At 35.4% G+C, this 16,658-nt stretch overlaps 1 protein-coding gene across 5 annotated transcripts in view; it reads left to right on the plus strand.

Moving 5' to 3' along the window:
* The first annotated feature begins 656 nt into the window (after positions 1 to 656).
* The window catches only part of LOC129249198 (uncharacterized), a 158,762-nt gene continuing 142,760 nt past the window's right edge, over positions 657 to 16,658 (plus strand). For all 5 annotated transcript variants that reach the window (XM_054888872.1, XM_054888878.1, XM_054888879.1 and 2 more), the window contains exon 1: positions 657 to 703. The gene's annotated coding sequence lies outside the window, so the exon portion shown is untranslated. The remainder of the gene's footprint in view (positions 704 to 16,658) is intronic.

Below are 16,658 nucleotides of genomic sequence, written 5' to 3' on the forward strand. Positions count from 1 at the left end.
ATCAGAACAAATACAATAGAGCCCGAAAATAAAGTAAAATATGAGATAAAGTAAAATAAAATGGTGTAAAATAAAATTCCGCAAAACAAAATTAATAAAATAACCAAAAATAAAAAAACATAAAAGCAAAAAAAATATTAGTATAAATTTAAAACAAAAAAAATTAATTTTGAAAATCTGTATAAAATTTTTTCCCAGGGTTGCCATGTGTCTTTTTAACATTACTTTTGAGGGGAATTTGCTAAACAACAACACAAAATTTAATACAACTAAAACTCTTTTACGAGAAAATTTATAAGTTTTCTTAAAAACGTATAATTTTCGGATAGAGTTGCCGTCGATTTGAACATTTGTTTTTTTATGAAGAACGCCAAACATACGCGAAAGCATCACAAGATTAACGAAAATTTAAGTTTTTTTCGCCAAACCTAAAATCGCATTAAAATTTTATTGTTTCATCTTAGGGTTGCCCTTTAATAGCTTAAAAATAAAAAAAGGTTGAGTAGGAAATTTCGAGATGTACCAATCCGAAATTTATTTACTCTAAAATTTGCTTACATTGAAGATGTCATAATTCTAATTATTAACATCAATAAATTTTATTTCACACTGAATTACTAATTAACTGTTTTCTTTATTTATTCTTTCTCCCTTTTAGCCACGTTAAAGCGAAAAATTGTACGCATTCAGCATTAAAATTAAGGTAAGTTTTTCTCATTCAGATTTTTACTCCATCACGAATTTTTTATCAAATCTTTCATTAATGCATTTTCTTATACAATTTTCCTTCTAAAGCAAATTTTTCTCTGTGTAAATAATTGCATACATATGTACGTACACGCATTGGTGTGTGCACGCACACTTATGGGCGCTGTAGGCTTTATTTGGCGTCTGCTTGTTTTATCTCACAATATTTTACATCACTCCCATCTCTGCTACGTGCAGCAATAACAACACCACCACCACCATCACCCTCACCAACCTCCTGTTAGGGTCCTCTAGTCAACCAACTACCCTCCGCTTTTACTACCCGAACAACGGTGACTTGCACGAACTGCGTCACTTACTGGCGTCGGCGACATGGCACCAACACTAACAACGTGTGGCCACCACTCATATGTGCTAATTCGCTTTTGGCTGCTAGCATCTGCTTTCTGTGTTACGCTGTACGTTGCCAGATGACGCCAACGTCGATGGCACCACTTTGCGGCCGTTGTCATTTCACTTTGTTCTGGTAGTCTCTCTTCTGTGGTTGCGCTGGTGTTGGTGTTGGTGGTAGTGGTGGCTTTGGTGGCCTCCAAGATCCGTCACCGCTAATGTCGCCTACTTCGTGTCTCACTGCCTCACTGTCCACTTGAGAACTTGAGTGGTTGCCGTTTCGCTTTGTTAGTTCGCTGCGCTTTGTGTGTCCGTGTGCATGTATTAGTTCAAATGTGTGGCTCGGTGTGGTTAATTTGCCTTGCCTGTGTCATTACTGCTGGCATGCATTACTATGTAAATTTACGCACATAAGTAGACTTGCGAGCGCTTGTTTGTGTGGTCGCTCGCCACCGGATGTAAGGCGTCATGTTCCAATTTTCTTCGCCGTGACGCCATCTTTCATCGCTGTCCTCGTGGTCCTCTTCATTTGCTGCTGCTGCTGCCGCCACTACTTGAGTACGAGTTTGAAATCTTGTTTGTTTGCTTGTTTACTTGACTCAGCACATAGCTCCCCACGTAGCGACTCATCAGCGCTCCACCAAAGCGTTACTTCCTCAGCAAACACGCGCTCCCTATTACTTTCACCACCTTCTGCATTGCGGCACTTTTTCATCTGCCACCCATAAAACCCCAAGCAGCTCAACAGACGCGCTTTCGTTCTTTACTGTCTTCACTGCCAGTTCGCGACTTCACTTCTCACTTCCCTTGTCGTGCCATTTAGTGCCCTCTGCTGTCATTCGTTTGTTGCTTTCCACTTGTGTTTCCTTTTCAAATAGATTTTTTATGTGGTCGCCATTAGTGCCTCTGGGTGATTCTGCTCCACTATGCTCCTTCGCGCAGACTTTATTTATTTTTCTACTGGTTTCTCGCTTATTAAAAAATGTTTCAACTTTTTATACTACAGCGTGACAGAATTTTTATTTAGCCTTATGCGCTTGATTAGCTCGAAAAGGTGCCGCAGTGGTGGCAATAAGAAAAGCGAAATGAAAAAAGCACTCGAGAAGAGTGAAGTGGTCGGAAAATATTTTATGAAATGTTTCGGTGAAATTTGCTCTTACAGCTCTCAAGGGCATATCCGCAATGTTAGGCAGTGAGTAGGACAAATAACTTTTTATGGAAATTTCGCACAAAAATGGAGTGGAAATTAAAATTTTTTGGAAATTGAAAGAAGTGCTGCAGAGGGCATTGGGCGAGGTCCAATTATGATTTGCAAACAACTTTTATTGATTAAAAATTAAAGGACGTGGGCAAAATTCGTAAATATAAAATATTATTTATAAATATTTTTCCAGAGCTGCCATCTAGATTTTTTTGCCGCAATATTAAAATAAATTTTTTTAAAAATAAAATCTCAAAATTTAATAAGAATAAAATTACTTTTCGAGAATTTTGCTAAGTCTCCCAGGGCAGCATCACATTTTCCAGGCGCAATTCTGAGAAAATGCATACTATGTAACTATTTTTATTTATTAATATGTAATTATTTTTGCAGAGTTGCCATGTGATTTTTTTTTAATATTACTTTTTAAGGAAATTTGCTAAGCACCAACACAGTATTGAATAAAAATTAAACTCCTTTGCGTAAAATTTGAAAATGTATAATTTTCGGGCAGGGTTGCCGTTAACTGCAATTATTTTTTTTATTAGGAACGACAAACAAACGTAAAAATATCACCAGATTAGTGAAAACTTTATGTTTTTCACACACCAAACTGAAAACCATCGTAATGTTTGTACAGGGTTGCCATTTAATGCCTAAAAAAAGCAAATTTTAGTAAGAAATTTCGATTCAATCTAATGCGAAAGTTATTGATGAGTTTCATGAAAATTAAAATTGTATTGAATAGGGTTGCCGAAGATTATTAAGAATCTAGTTTCAAACCATGAACATGAAACTAAAAAATGTGTAGGTACGTGTGTTCGTACAATTATTATACAAAAAGGTAACGAAAAATATGTTTGCCAAGAAAAATGTGCGATTAAGCTTTAAGTTAAACCAAATTTCGAACAGGCTTGCCATATAATTTTAATAAAAAAAAAAATTATTAATAACTTACGCTCGCTTACTCGCTTCGATTTTTCGATCACAAATTTCAAGAGTTCAAGTTCTTAATTTTCTAGATAATTACTTACTTTTCAATAATTACATAGAAATTATTTATTTATTTTCTACTACAAGCAAAGCACAAAAAGTTGAAAGACTAATTTTTCTCTGCTCTATTGCCACATCCCGGAAAGCGGACATACATTCATTTGAATATTTGAAATATGTGGCTTTAAATATTTTAATAAAATCGTGCATTTGCTTATTTAGAGTTAAAAAAAAAAATTATGAAATATATCTCTTTAATAAATTGATAAAAATCAAACTTGTTGTAAAGAAAAAATTATCAATTAATCGGAAGCAAATCCCTTGAAAAAAAAAAAAATTAAAAAAATATATCAAAAATTTTCAGCCACCAAATTCTGGGATGAAATTCTTTCATTAACTTTATGTACTCTATAACTCTTAAAAAAATGTATTCACTACTTTGCCATTCTTAAACTCCACGCCAACTATTTTTTATATGTAAGTACATGGAACTTCTACTACAAGCAAAACTACTTCTACACTTCCCTATTTGCTTTGCTGTCCATACATCAATTCGTCAACACTTTTGCGCCAATAAATTCCCAACGACCGAACGAATGAGCAGGACCTTCAGTCGCTGAGCGATTTACAATAATTCGTAAGCTTAAGCGCAAAGCACCAGCGAAAGGCAATGAAAGGATCAGAGCACGCATTGAATGATAAATAGAATTTCTGCTTTTGTTGAATTGCTTTTCACGCTCCCATTTCGCATTGTATTGTCAGCAGCCGAGGCACAGAAGTAACAGCACTCCAGCGCTATCAGCATTGGCTTGGAGATTTGAGCTGCTTCACTGCATTGATTGCCATTCGAGGGCAATAATAAATCAGCTGCAAATTTTCAACCAGAAAAGTTATTTTCCACTTCACATTTGCGCTGACACGAAAAAACCTTCTGCTGCCCACTTTAAATTATTCCTTAAGGATATCTATGCCAATGAGGCAGCCCAACTGAATGGATGTACTATATATGTGCCGGCATTACCTATAATGTGTTTGTGTACGTGACGTGGTGTTAATGTGTGTTCATGTCGATAACTATTATGACTTTCAATGTAATACCGCAGATACTTCGAAAATGAAAAATGTGAAAATCATGAAATGTTGAATGCTGATGGGAGAGAGAAAAAAAAAACTTAAAACAGAGAAACATTAGAAACTATGGAATGAAAATGTTTGGTGTTGAAGGCAAAAGGAGGTTATGAAAAGGAATAAGTTTTCAAAAATGCTCATATATGTACAAACACTAGTGCTCACATAATTAAGTTACTTTAAGCTTTTACAATATTCGCATTATTTTTTATGCTAATTTGTTTTTTTTTTTTTTTAATATTTTATAAAAATTAGATAATTTATATTCTATAAATAAACGTTCCAAACTTTATGAAAATTTCACAAAAGTTTAAAAAAATACAAAAATTTTTTTTTTTAATTTCTTCGAAATTTTCAATTTTTTAATCAGAATTTTTAGGAACTCTTTAGATCCGCAGTTTTCATTCCAAAAACGCGTTGATGCTCTTGAATTGTTTTTTTTTGTTGGATTAGATTTTGAGAATTATCTTCCATAGAAAGGAAATGTTCGGATGGCATTCATCAGAGAGAAAATAGGCAACGTCGTATGCAAAATGATGCTTACACATTATTGCACTAATTCCAAGTTGCTAGAATTAGAACGAGGAGAATATCTGTACCTCTGTCTTCTCTAGTACCTCTGTCTTCTCTCACGGCTCCAAGTTGGAATCGGAAGTCGGATCAGCGATTTTCTCTAAATTCTCCAATTTCTCTATGTCCTTAAAATTGCCGAATACTTCAAGAGTTTTTCAGGCAGAAGCCTTTTTTGATTCCGCAGGCACGCATCTTGGTAGCGAGGTAGATATTAACATTTTTTCCTATAACCAAGCAGCGGCCAACGACACCAGGGCCAGAACCAAACTAGTAAACTCATATAAGGAGGAAATCAGATGGCTGATCTGGGTTCCAGGACATAGGAACATAGCGGAAAATGAAATTGCTGATGAGCTTGTCGAAAAATTGTCGACTGAACTGGTCTCAGAAAGCTTCTACCTGGTCATCAGCATCCCCCTGACTGTTGTTAAAGGCGAATTGCACAAATTATTTTTCAGGAAAGCGCAGTGACGATAGAGCTCCAGCTAGACGCTTAAGGTTACTGGGTGCTCCTTTCATTGACAGCTCGGGGCTAGTGCGTCAAACTAAGTCCCATCAACCTTCTCTACTACATCCACAACTCTGGATATCTGCTTGGTGAACGTCTCAAAATGGAATCAAAACGGCGCTTTAGTGCTACTTAGGGAGTGTCAGACTGGTACTTCAACCATTTCACCTACCTACCTACCTAAAGACTCTATAAATCAAAGTTCCAAACTTTGTATAAAATCCACAAAAATTTCAAAAATATTTCATCAAAATTTTGAATTCTTAATTTCAATTTTCAAGTTGCTTCAAATTTTTATCAGTTGCTTGAATGAAGCGATTTGAATAGCTGATTTGCCTAAATTTTCTACGGAGGCAAAATATTTTGTCTTTGACGATTTGAAGTGTAATTTTTGAGATTGTGCGTTCACGCGTTACTTGACTTCTGAGTAATCACTTGAAAATTAAGCAAATTCGCCTAATCCACGTTTCTCTTTTCTACAACTCCTAACTTGGCAACCACAAACAAAGTCCTTACTACTACTCACACAATTAACATTTAAACATGCACTCGTAGATGCCTTTTTGGAAACTACTACAAAAAGTTCCGATATTCCTTAGAGACTCTACTTGCTGCCTATCTACTAGCAATGCTTTGATTAGTCCCACTTCAGCAAACTTCTTGTCTCGTATTTTTTTCTTCACCAGCTGCTCCTTTCGCTTCTTGGCACACCACATCTCCACTCTCTTCACTGATGTTCCACCACCATCTACTTAACATAGTTACCAAGTGTCTCAACCTCAATTAGAATATAACAAATGATATACTCGTACATATGACCCAAAACTCAGTCAAGCCAACTCAAACGAAAATCCTTAAATCCGAACACTTGGCATGTCCATGGCAGCTCGAGCACACAATACGTGCATAGAGTATATCGAATTCCCATAGCTACATCGCTGAAGAGCAGCTCATTTGAATAGAAAGAGAGACACACACACATGCACGCTCATACACTCATACATATGGGCACTTACATGCACATGATTTTTTATGGCAACGCCAAAAACGTTCATCAATTATCAGATGAATTGAAAAATCCATAGCTATAAATTTGTCCAAAAGAGAAAGCATATCTGCAACACGACACTTGCGATCTAAGAAGATGCAGAGGTCACACAACTCGGCACACTTGGCCTACAAAATGTCGTCCATTTCAACACAATAAAAGTACAAAGCACAAGGATATGCAAAGCCACTATAAATGTCCTTGTGGGCGAATTCAAATTTTTTTTGTTCACCATTTTTTGTTGCCAAAGATTTGCATGACTGTAGGCTGCCACAAATGTGTTAAGTGCAGCTGGCTCAGAATAAGCCATTTGTATGTAGGCCAAGTTACAAATTTACCACATACATACATACATACACATACGCATACAAGTACTACATGATTTCTGTGTGATAAAAAGCGCAACGTTGGCACAAAATTTTGGCCTCCCAACAATTGGTTTTCTCAGCACAGGGCCTTCAACTTTGATACATTTCGCTATAATTAATGCATTTTGCTTGCGATTTTTTCACACTTTTGCAGTCCTTATCTCTCATTCTCTGTTTTATATACATTTTCTGTGCTTAATATCTTAATATAAAATGTTTTTATTTATTTATTTGCAGCCCATTTCCATCCCTTACCTCCTCGTTTGTCCGAACCTAGTTTTTCATATTGCTTTTTCGGCTATTTTATTTTTCCTCGCTTTTCATTCAAGTCTACTTATTTTGCATTACACCAGCGTTGTCCTTATTTTCAATTTTTTCCTCTTCCTCCGCAACTCGCCATCGCCTCTGCATTTTCGTTCTCCATGCCTACTTCACCAATCTGTATGGGCTATACGTATGTGTGTATGTATGCATATATGTATGTAAGTATGAGTATGTATACCTATGTGTGTATGTATATTTGTATGTATGTGAAAATAGCTACAATACATCAACCGAAGAATGCTGCTGGTACTGCAGCAAGACAAAGATTCCCTCTCATTTTCCTACTTTTCACTTTTCCTCCTATCTTTCCACCCATTCTGCTGGCTACTCTATAGCGAGGTATCGTTGCCAATTGTTTGCTGCATTGCAGTACACGCGCACATATTTGCTTGTATGTGAATGCATACAGTTCTATAGGATATCCTTGTCTGAAAGGCTTAAATGCAAGCCAATTTAAAGGAACAATGGCTGGACAACAACGTCCCAGTGGAAATCAATTAAGTTGAATCGCATCACGTGTCGAATGTGTTTTTGTATGTATTGATTGGACATTTTACACTTTGGCATCCTCTTTCAAATTATATTTTTATTGTAGCACTTATGGCCCACTAAAAGCTCATTCCATCCATTTTGCCTTAGAGTGCAAATCTTTGTCTAATTACAAAGAATTTATTTGAACTCCATTTGAAGCTTTTTATAATCTGTGCTAGCTCCGTTTTTTTGGGAGGTAAATGTAAAACGGACTTTCTACTCCCAAGCCCGGGCACCTAGATCTGGCCAAACTGGGTTTTTCGACTTTGGGCGTGAATTTAACGACTTTCTGTTATAGCTAACGACTTCTGCTTTAAAGTAGCTTCCTAAAAATTAATTTCCTATCGATTTATGGATATAACCTTTAAAAACGAATCCTCGAACAGGACAAAAACCTGAAATTCAGTTCTATTATAATATTTTTCACCAATTTTTGTACACATTTGATTGGATATCTCAAAGTTAGTACAGCCCAATCCATTTCTTTTTTTACATTCACTATTTATTTATTCAAAATAATTCTGGATTATTTACTGTAATTTAAGAAATTTAAGATTCTTTTGTTTATTTCCTTTATTCGTTCAAAACTTAAATTTCGAAAAAACTGTTATTAGTAAAATGAGGTAATTTAGAAAAACTGTAAGTAGGTGCACATTTAGATAATTATTTTGGTAAGTCAGAGGCCACCGAACCATAGAATGATCGACTATTGTTCATCACGTTAACCATATATTTCCTTCTATCTCTATCTCTTTCTCTCTTTTTTTCTCTCTATTTCTCCCTTCTTCTCTCTCTCTCTCTTTCTATTTCTCTCTCTCTTCATCCTTTCTTTCTCTCGTTCTTTCTCTTGCTCTTTGCTCTTCCTATCACCCCTCCTTCTCTCTCTCACTTTCTGTTTCTCTCTTAATCCTTTCTCTCTCCTTCTCTTCCCTTGCGGTCGATCTTTCTCTTGCCCTGAACTCTCTCTCTCTCCCCCCCTTTATCACGCTCTTTCTCTATCTCTCTTTCTATCTCTATCTCTCTTTCTATCTCTATCTCTCTTTCTTTCTCTATCTCTCTTTCTATCTCTATCACTATCTATATCTATATCTCTATCTCTGTCTCTGAATCTATCTCTACCTCTATCTCTAACTCTATCTCTATCTTCGGCCTCTTTCTCTCCCTCTCCTTCTCCCTCTCTTTCTGTCTCCCTTTATGTTACTTTCTCTATATCTCTCTCCCTCCCTTTCTCTCTCTCTTTTTTATCTCTATTTGGCGAATACTTTTTTTTTTTTTGTAGGTACCATAAATCATTGCAATCCGTAAAGTGTGAGACTTGTATTTCCACTCACCCACTAAAAACCCATCCTAATTCCGTTTCCCTCACGCGGGAAAACCTCTAAGTATTACTTCAAGGGTCCCTTCCTATTGCCTCTTCATGAAGATCTACGCTGTTGTTCAGGGGGCCGCAATTTGATAATTACTATTTTTGTTATATTACTGACTCTTCTGAGTCAAGCACTTCATTTCCATCAAGTTACTAACCATTTTTGGCTTTCCAATCTTCATCCCTTTCGAACTCACCACGAGGGCAGAAAAAGAAAACATGATCCGCATCTTCAACAAAGTTGTCACAAAAAGTGAAGTACGGGCCGTCTTCATGCTTAAATCTATGCAGATAAGATTCAAAAGCATCCCTGTCCACTAAGTACTTGGGTTAGGCAGAAGTCTGTGTGTCATTGTTTTCGATTTATCCACGTGGAGATACTCGGTAACAATCGATATGTTCATCGTCCGTTCATAGAGTTCCTCCTCCTGCCACGTACGGATGCTTCGCTCCCGTTCAGTTTTTCCGTTGGTCAGCTTAGCTAGATCCGCTCGGTGTATAGGAAATGTCGGTCGATCGAGCAACGTAGACGTGGCTGCCTTTGGAGCGCCTAAAAACTCGAACTCACTCTGTGCTTCCAATACAGTTCTTCGCATGCAGGCAATCAACAGATTGTCTTTTTATCAATACGAAGAAAGCAGAATATCAGCTTGACTTTACAAATTTTTTATCACTTTTTATTGCCCACTTTGCAATCATTGATATTTCCTGCATTGCACTCCTTGCCACGATGTGGCGCAAAAAATCGCTCACTATTCAGTAAAACTGCCTTGCCATGAGTGTGTGCTTGTGTATGTGTGCGGGTGTGCGTTAATGTTTAGTGCTATGAATCGCTTGAGCTTTTTATGGATTTTATGTCCACGCATCCTTCCGGCCATTTATTTTCCGTCCGCTCGCTTGCGAATGCTCCTCTTCACACAAGTATCCTCTTGCTGCGTCAAGCAATAAGTGCAAATTGTAATTTCTGCCAGTCCTGCAAATGGACTGGAAAATCTTTTTTATTAGCAATTAGCCTATTTTCTACCAGCACATACAAAGCTACTAGTACACACAAATACATATTTATATGTATAAACAAACATACAGGCGGGTATGTGCTTTTGGTTGACTTTGAATTTGGTCCTTTGCATTTCTATGAGTTTGTGGGCGCCACTCTAAGCAAATGCATATTGGAAGTGCGTAAGCAATACTGCAAGCGCATGAATGTGATATGGCGTTAATGTATGGGTATGAGTATGTGTGTGTAAGTGTAGGATTGAATACGTTAACTTTTAGTCGTTCTATGAATGCATTTTCTGAATTTTTATTAACTACTCTTTATTAGATTACTTTTCATGCAACTCTGCGGCATAACTCGCTTTGCTATCACTCACTTGCTTTCTCTTTTCCCTTCGCATTATTGTTGCTCCTGTTGACTTTTCGCAAACGAGTGAAATCACGAAAATGCTATTGGTTATTGCATTTGTTGTTGTTTGCTATCAAATAGTTTTCTGAGAACTATTTCGATTACGAGTTCTTAGTTTTATGCAAATATTTACTTTATAGCAGCAAATGAATATGGAAAGAAATATGATTTTATAAGAATTTCCATAGAAGTTAGTTATTTGGATTGCAGCAAAGTTTGGAAAAGCACGTTCATATGCGCACATACGAGCGTATAGATTCCTCCGTGGATAAAATGGTAACATTCACGAGCACGTGAAAACTCGCATCAACATATTTCAGAAGTGAATTTATGAAATTTTCAAATTGAATAAATGTTTTATGCAAATTAAAATGGCTGGATTGATAGCTTTGCGGATAGATAATTTATTTTAGCACCTTTGTGGAGGATAGAAAAGAATTTAAAATACGGAAAATAAGAATTTCTAATATTTGAAAATTCTCTAAGAAAAGCTGCAAAAAAAATTCCAATAGTAATTTAAAATTTGCGGACTATTTACTTTTATTGTTGGTACAAAGAAATTAATTTTTAGTGAGAAGAAAACATTTTAGCTCAGTAATAAAATAAATCATTTAGTAAACAGCACAAATGAAATTTAATTTTGAAGAAAATTTGATTCTTTGCTAAATTGTATTCAAAATAGAGAAAATTTGCCAAGAGATCATTCATACTTTGTTTTAGAAAAGAAATTAAATTCAAATTAGAGAAACTTCACCCAAAAATAATTAATTAAATTTTTTTAGAAGAGAAGTACATACACACATTTTTATATATATTTTCCCATCGTTCATCGATGAAATATAGGGCCTCAATAAAAAATTTAATATTCGATTCGTTTAAAGTTAGGAATTTCAGTTGCTGCCAAGAGCGGCCTGCATATTTAGATGTGCATAAATATTTTTGTACTTTGTGTTAGTGATTTTGTAACTCTCCTGCAATCAAACCTACTAATTCCGAACTACCTTAGTACCAGTTTATTTTCGAGCTGAAGCAGTTTGCCTTCTCTCCCCTTCCAATGCTAGCAACTGGTATTCCCAACATGGCAGTGTCTTTTAAGGGGGGAAGCTGGTCTAGAGCGCAAAAAATGGGCATATTTTATGAATTTATTTTGACTCAACAAAGGAATCAATCGAAAATCTGTGAAATAGGTTTAATAATATAGCTTTCATGGTACAAATACAAAATTTTTCGTCTGAATTAATTTCAAAATGGCCGCTGTCCAGCAGTTCTCCTATGGCGCCTTTTTTTCTAGAGGGTCCATTGCCGAAGACGTAAACTCCTTAATTTTTGTCCTGGATCAAAAAATAAAATTTTTTTAGTTTCTATATAACAACAGAAAGAGACATACGTAGGATTTTTTCGATATTTTGTTTTTTCGCGAAATGGTGCACGTTTGAACAAAAAGTTACAATTTTCACTATAAAGAACGACATAAAATTGTTGATTAAAAAAAAAACTATGTAATATAAATAAAAAATCCTACGTACGTCTCCGGAGAAAGGTATTTCGAATGTATTGTCAAAATTTCGTAAGAATCGGTAAAGATTTGTTCGAGTTATGTCTTCGGCCAGTTTAAAAAAAGTGATTTCGAGAAAAACGCGTTTAAAGTTGTAAGTAGCGTTCGGGGCATACCTGCGAGGCACTGCCGTCGAATGAAAAATTTGGGCATTTAGACATTTTTGCTGGCATCCCTCATTTGGTATATTATTTCTAAGACCCTAAAGCACCTTTTAAGACAAAAAAAAATTTTTCGATTTTTTCAAAATTCTAGACCAGCTTCTCCCCTTAAAATATCAAACATCAAATTCAGTCTATGCATCAGTTTAGGTTAGGATAAATGGCTGCCCACACGAGAGGCCCACTCAGACAAAGAACTAAAATTCGGCCATTGTGATGATATACAGCGGAAAGAAAAATAAAAGAAGGAAAAAAACCAAAAAGGGGGAAAAGGACGAAGGGGCTTTGAATTAAAGTATGTTAATCAGCCGCTTCGTGCTACTGATGAAACTCACCAGGTGTGTGATATTTAAAACTGCTATATCCGCAGGTGTAGCAAGGAAGTGACAAAGACCCCAGATGTCTGAAACTTTGCTCGACGAGAGCAGGTTAGCTAAGAAGAGATTATTCCACCTCATCTTCTAGACAGCTTCTGCAGAAATGGCTTGAAGCAATCCCAAGGATACCTCATGGACAATGCCCGATAAGGGCACGCACCAAATTCGTAAACTACGGCTTTGTTAGCCTTAGAATTTCCCGATAGCGCCCCCGGCATCCTCCCTCGCGACATTGTACGTTTGCGTGCTAACCCAAGGCTTGCCGAATTGATGCGAGTCCCAACTTTCCATTAGTAAAAAACTAATTCTTCAGGGAAACCCAATCCTCTCGGCCTAGGGTCGCCTACCTAACTAGCTCACCAACAGGCTGTGCGTCTGTATTATACAAATTATCAAATTATTTCTTATTATTCTTAGTGGACCAGTAAGAGCACATGATTAACCCCATCAACATTTATATTCATCTGATCCTCATTTCTTGCATCCGCAACGTTTGAAATATTTTTGTCTATTGTAATAGCAGGAAAATCATTTTGAGTACACTTCTAATTAGTAATTTTGCATCTCGTTACTAGTTACTATCGAACTAGTTAGACTCTTACCTTCAAATACCTGTACATGGACCAGAATGTTTGCTTGGTAGTTTAGTAATGTTTCACAGCAAGGTTCCGGCTGAAATCATATTTACACAATGGCCCTCAGGCATAAAATCTGCGCTTAAGTTTCGTCTCACAGAATTTAGGCTCAAGCTCGATTTGGTACCTATAAAAATATTTGATATAAAACTCTATCAACTGCCAGTGGATAAACTCAAATGTTTGTTGAATAGTTTGGCTCTTTAACGCCAGATTCCGAATTACTTCAGCGCTTAAATTCATATTTACACAATAGACCTCAAGCAAAACAATGTAGCGCAAGCTCCGTCTAGCAAATTTGAACTTAAGTTTGATTATGCATAAATAAAATTCTTTGAACTCAAACTGTGAACCTCAATGGCTTCATCTCATTTCTTTCCACAGAAGCTATTATGGGCCATTAGCAAATGATATTTGAAAATATTTTGTGGGTTCCAGCGCATTTTTTAAGCGGAGTTCAAGCTCATTCAAGCTCAATTTGTTGAGGAAATAGCATACATGGAACTCAGTTCAATTTAAAATGGCAAAAAAATTAATGTTCAGTGCCTTAAATAACTGTAGCACAAGGACGTACTGACTAATTTTGATAAGTAATTTGTTTCTTATTTAATTTTATTATTATTTTTTTACGAAAAGTTAATTCTCCTACAAAAGTCATATAAATACAAGTTTCAAACTTTGTGCATATTAAAAAAGAATCAACAAATCTTTATAAAAATTTAAAATATTTTAATCAGAATTCCTGAAAAAATTTCTTATATGCAATTTCATAGTCCATAATATTTTAGTATTGTATATTATAATAAAGTGCAAGTTTGAAGTGACTAAAACTCCGCGTTGATTTTTGACAATTTTCTTGCTGGCGTTCTCATGCATTTTCTCCATACAACGAATGCTCGACAATTTTTTATTTGGAAGAAAAAATCGAACACTGTCAGCAAAAAAACTAACAAAAATGTGTAACAAACATTTCATCAAGAGAAATTAATGAAACAAGGGATACAAGTTTTAGAATTATTTTTTGTAAAAGTTATTGATTTCTACCAGCGCCACTCAAAGAGTTAATTCTATTTCGTATTACATTTAATTATTATTTCGATTTATTTCTATATATCTGAGATAAAGCTGACGCGAAATGCTACTCTGCATTCTCAATGGCAAATAATCGCTAGCTTTACTTACTGTTCACCGTTCACTATAAACGAACACCACAACACACAGCCTTCAAATCCTTCAAGCAACAAGATTTTACCTCAGTTGCCAGTACTTTTTGTCAGCAGTGAATCGATGGGTATTTACTAGCGCACAACAACAATTGCACTAATAACAAAAATAGTGACACCTGCACAGAAACAATTAAGCAGCCATTGTACTAAGTTGTATTGGTGTTAAAGAAGCCGTCAACATTTGAACAATTCCTTAGTACAGAATTGGAGCATAGCTGGAAAGGCAAGCACAAATGTTGAATAAAGAGAAATAAGTAAGTTATATATGAAGGAGATGAAAGAAAATAAGAAAAAAAAGAGAGCGAAAAGCTGTCATTAAGTAGTCGCACAAGTGTAAGAATTGGAATAAGTACATCTGAAACGGTGGCTGCTTAACAAAAAAGGACGAAATACAAGCCCTTGGACAGTTAACAAACTCATATGCACATGCACAAGTAGTGTTTGTGTGTATATATACATATATATGTATATGTACAAATAGCCAAAGCAACAACTAAGCATGTTGAAGTAACAGCAGCGCAAATAACTAATGCACACACATGCACATCCTTCCACACGCCCACTTCAGAGCAGTCAAGTAGAGAACGAAAATATGAAATGCTTGTAATGATGTTGATGAACATAGGCATTAAGAAGCAGCTGAAGAAGAACAAGTTGAGGAATAAAATATAAAAGTGCTTTTCATGAGTAGCAGAGCAACAACAACAAGCACGAAACAACAAAATCATGCAATAAGCTCCAGTATATTGACAGTAGCAGCAGCAGCAACAGCAGTAGCAACAAAGCTAAATAACACAGCAATGACATCAAATGAGCAACAAACACTTAAAGGAAAGACGGCCAGGCGAAGTAGAAAGAAACGAAAGGATCTACAAATTCGCCTGCATAAATGGAAATATTCGCACTAGCAATGAAAGCAATCGTAAGCAGCGCAAATATGTAGAAAAGCTGCTTACAGAAATGTTTGCTCGTTGCTAAGACTAGCAGCTGTGAGAGACTTACATGCAGCAGAGGAGGAGAAATTTTGTGCAGTGAGAAATGGAGTAGCAGAAAAAGGGAGTATGAGCGAAATGTTGATATTCTAAAAATATTGATTTGCAAAATGAAGCGATTACAAGAAAATTTTAATCAAAATATTATGAAATGAAAATGGGAAAATAAATACTCTTTTACTCAAATAGCTGGAATACAAATAAAACTTTCTGAAGTGCGAGTCAAACTGTAGAGCATGGCCAGATTAAGGGAGTAGATTGAATACTATTATGTAGATATATCGCCCAAATTAAAAAAAAAAAAATTGTTCCTTTCTTCGAGACAAGAAATGATAAAACAAATAAACAGAGGAAAATAGAAAATATTTTTTTTAAGTAATTAAAACGTTTAAAAGTTTGGTTAAAAAGAAGTTTGAAAGAAATATTTGAAGATGTTTATAAAAGACATTTTTTTAAGTAATTTAAAAGTTTTAAAGCATTATTAAAAAAAATTGAAGCATTTATTGTATAAAAGAAAATTTGTTTTACTATACTTAACTAAAAAGTTTAAAGATATAATTAAACAAAAGAAAAAATTAAACAAAAGTTAAATATATATTTTGAAACATTTATAAAAATATATATCTTTTAACCAGTTAACTGGGATTGACGAGTATACTCGTCATGGAGAAGTGGCAAAATTTTGTGTATTGACGAGTATACTCGTCATGCGTACAAATTAGTGACCATTGGCTATTCAAATTACAATTTTTGAGAAAAACAACACATATTCTCAAATTTCAACATGTTTAGAATATTTTGAGGCTATGCCGGAATAAAAAAACAAATAGAAAATATAAACAGTTTGAGATAATGTCATGCTTCCCCGTATGCACTGGCTGAAAAATTTCACCAGTTCGCCTAATGAATTTATTTATGTGCGATGATAACGTTTTCTAGATGTTAACCTAAAAGGGGCAAAGGCCAAAGTCAAAAAGTGGATTTATAAACTAGAAAGCTAACTCGTGTGTGTCAGTGCATATCTTACCAAGTGTCGGCGGTTCTTATCAAATAAGTACAGTGCAACGTAAGAATTTCAAGTGCGTAAATATTATAAAGTTGTCCAGAAGTTCTGTAAATTACTATTGTTTTATTTTTAGTTCATTTGTCCCCAAAATGAGCAACTATCC

This window comes from Anastrepha obliqua, chromosome 5, assembly GCF_027943255.1.
Source record: "Anastrepha obliqua isolate idAnaObli1 chromosome 5, idAnaObli1_1.0, whole genome shotgun sequence".
In the NCBI taxonomy this organism is placed as follows: domain Eukaryota; kingdom Metazoa; phylum Arthropoda; class Insecta; order Diptera; family Tephritidae; genus Anastrepha; species Anastrepha obliqua.